This window comes from Parus major, chromosome 3 (assembly GCF_001522545.3).
Source record: "Parus major isolate Abel chromosome 3, Parus_major1.1, whole genome shotgun sequence".
Lineage (NCBI taxonomy): Eukaryota > Metazoa > Chordata > Aves > Passeriformes > Paridae > Parus > Parus major.
The window spans coordinates 50,518,914-50,522,825 of NC_031770.1; positions in this window are offsets into that span (position 1 = coordinate 50,518,914).

A 3,912-nucleotide genomic window follows, 5' to 3' on the forward strand; every position below is an offset into this window, starting at 1 on the left:
TGGTGTGGGTTCTTCTTTCCCCGTTCTCTGGAGTAGTTTCTTACACCTGCTCTTTACAGAATTACTCCAGTTGCCTGAAGTTTGAAGGGCAGAGTAAAGCCAGGTTCTTGGTGTCAGTTAAAATGAAGCTTTGTTTGTTGTGCTACAGGGGTGATGGTGGGGTGTGTGTGATGTGTCACCTTGCCAAACTGAAGTCCTGTTCACTTTGTTGACGTCAGAATTGCTCCTTTTGTAGCGCAGTCGGTCCCACAGGAGCAGTTTCAGGAATTCCGGTCTGCTGTGCCAGCTGCTGCCTGTGGGGCTGAGTGGAGGACAGAGCGCTGAATCCTTCATTTCTGGTGGAGACTGTTAATGGAAATGTACCCTCTGATGCCTGTGAAACATCAGAAGAGCTTCTGGAGGGGAGAACACAACAGGGTAGCACCTAGGATAAAAGCATTTCCCACATTATGACAGAACACTTCATCTCTGAAACCCGGCTGCAAATGTTTGCTTCCTGTCTAAGGTTTTTCAGCAGTTTAAGTAATCATGAAATCATCCATTTTAGCAAATCTTTCTCCATATACTTATACCATGATTTTTCAGCCTTTATATATTACACAGAGAAATTCAGGAAGGATGCAAATGATCAAGGTCATCTGGACATACAAAGGGTGAAGCAAATACTGCTGGCAGTGAAGGAGTGCCACAGTTCAGGAGGCATAAAGTGGAATTTGAGATTTGGAAACTATCTAGAAAGCCCACTGTAGCAGTGCAGGTTTAATTTTGGAAGCAGATACTGCGGCTGGTTTGAATGACCTTGAAACTGACAACCTGTATGTTGATTGTGAAAAGCCTTCTGGATAACTGCTGCTTGAAATACAAGTATCTACTCGTGGGATGGGAATGTAAATAAGCTGTCATCAGCTAATTGCAAGTGACTGCAGTGATTCCATATTGATATTTTGCTGAAAGGAGAAAGGTTTAGGTCATGGTTTAATCCTTAAAGGAAATGTAAGAAAACTCAATGAGAAATAATATTTTGGAGAGACTATACCCCTAGCATAATTACTGCAGTTTTTGGTACTGAGCACTGAACTTCAGGTTTGATCTGCTGTGTTGCTAAAAGAAACTGAGTAGAATTATGAGATTGTAGAGGAAGGAAAAAAAGAGATGAAAAGCTTTTCAAGCCATTACATGATACAGTATGTATTAAAATAGGGGTGGCACAGGCAGATTGGGTTAGGAGCATGCCTGGGCTCATTTTCCTCTTGAAGGCATCCCTGATTGTGTCAGAGGAAGGGAATGAACAAGCTGCATGTGTGTGTGGGTGTGTGCACCTAAAAATATATGCCCAGGTTTCACACAGATACATTTGTATTTGATTTCTATTCTGACAGTATTCTGTGAAATAATATCTGTACATTCTGAACCTGGCCATATAATACAAAGGCTGCTTCCTAAAACAGGTGCTGCTGCAGAATTTTGTCATTGACTTGGTACAGGAATATGTTTTGGCCATAAATATGTTTGCTAGTCATTGAGCCTCCTGCACGTTTGCTTTTCATTCAGTAATGTCCAACCAGCATCAGTGGGATGTGGAGAGAAGCTAAAGCAGCTGGTATAGCTCCTTAATCCACAGACTACCTGATCAGAAACTCACATGAGCTAGTTTGTAGAGCCAAGCCAGCTGTGGTGGCATCCAGGAGAGACTCTCAAGTCATGTTTCAAGAAATTTTCTCCTTCCTCACATGAAGAAAACACTCTTTTTTGTACCTTTCCTAATGTACCTCCCTGAGGTGCTGTATATTCAAGAGTTTGCATTCAGCTCCATTATATAATGTAACCCTGAAGCTACCCCTTTTGTTAAACACGCAGTGTACTTGTTTTCTTGTGAGAAAATCACGTGTGCAGATCACATCCATCTTACAGTTTCTGTGTCCCATTTTCCTGGCTACATACTCGTCTAATAGGCAACTGAAAAAAGTAAAAGACTCCTGCTGAATCTTTTCAAAATAAATTCTCCCTGGTTATCCAGATAGAATTACACAGTAATAAATCAAAGCTGCCTTTGTGTGATGCCTGCATGACTCTTACTAACACAAGAGTCGTAACTGTGGAATGGAGTCTGGGGAGATAGAAGGTAATCTAGCCATAATATCAAGGGAACTCAATGTATATTGCTAATTGCCAAATGCTCCAGCCTTTTTTCCCTAATTTTCTTTTTTTTTTTTCAGTGCCTGAACTTTTAAATGAGTCTGGCTCCAGCTGAAGTAATACTTGTATTTGTGATGTGATGAATGTAGACTCAGTTTAATTGCCTGAGACTTGTTCTGAGAAACCTTCCTGCTAGCTGATTACTTGTATAATGTTTGCAAACCTCCCAATCCCCACGTGACAACCCAATCCTTTTGTATTTGTATATTAAGGAGGCATCATTCCATTGGCACAAGACACAAGTACTAGCTGAGGATACTTGGTGTGTCTGAGCCGAGCTCTTCCTTTTCCATGTATTTTATGAGACCTGGAGGCGGACAGCACCTCTTGAGCTCAGAAACGAGAAAGACTGAGAAACTGAATCAGAACCTAGAATCAATATTTTAATAATAAGGGAATAGTTTCTTTAAAGCTTTGTTTAAGTGATTGCTATGGTTACAACCCCTGTAACAAGGATATTCAATTATACAGATAATTGAATTTAGCCTGCTTTTAAACCTGTTTTGTGCCAAAGACTATATTGAACTGTGTAAGTCTTTCCTTGCCATGGCCTCTCCATTTGGTGCAGTCATGGCTAGATTGGCTGCCAGATTGATGGCAAAAGGGGATCTGGCTGCAGACCTCAGCATACAGCCGGGTGGAACATGGGAACTGAATGTTTGGGAGCACAGTAACACACAAAGTGTAATCCGTGGCTTCAGGCAGTGCAGCAGCCAGGCTGGCTGGAGTAAAAAAGTGCAGAGTAAGGGCCATTTCCAGCCAGAAGTTATATGGCAATTCTTCCTGTTGATTTTGTAAGCAGTTCCTCAGTTAAAAATTGGCAGTGCTTGTGCCTTTTTAAATTTAAGTTCCTCTGCCTCTGGCTGGAAGAGTTCCTGTTCCATTTATTTACCTCTGCTGTCCCAGCCATGCCGGAGTTGAGGGGTGCTCACAGGGATCATGGACCTGGCTCCTTGCAGACCCACTGACCTGGCTCTGTGCACCTTGGTGCTTGCAGGTACAAGATGCAGTGTGGAGACTTGGAAGCCTTGGAGAGGGCCAGCATGGATATGAATGAGCTGAATTGTTTTGTCTCTGTGTTCTGCCTCTCTGATATGCTTGTGACCTTCTGAGAACTATTTATCTAAAGAGTTGTCATGGAAGAGCAAGGCAAAAAGCAGAATGTAGCTGCTTTTTTTTTAGCTGTTGCTACATGTCAATGACGTGAGACCTGTTACACAGGGAACCTAAGGCGTCATGAGCCTGCTCAAGTTCCCTGCACCATGCAGACATCTGGAGAGGGTCCTTCCTTTGTTAGTCGTGCACTGGAAGATTGGTGGGAGCACACTGTTACTACCATGGTGTGTGTGGCTGCTTAGTGCTCATGGAGAGGGGGTGGCCCAGTTCCGCAGCAGGTGGAGCAGGATTGCCCACCCATCTTTCTCCTCTGTGGGAAGATCCTAATAGAAGTGGGTTTCGGGAGCTGCCTGTTTGTGGCTGGGAAAAGTGAGAAATGAGTAGCTTGCAGCAGATCCAGGAAGCCAAGACACGATTTTGGCAGTGTAGTTGTCCTCTGTCTCCTGAAGTCTGTGGAAATGGGGTTGTGCCTGTTTATGCCAGAAGATTTGTACTAGTGCTTTGGATAGTTGATGGACATCAGAACTTCAGAGTACAGCTATTGCTGAGAACAAGCACTGTACAAATTAGTCTAGTCATGTGTTTGGCAGATCTCTCATT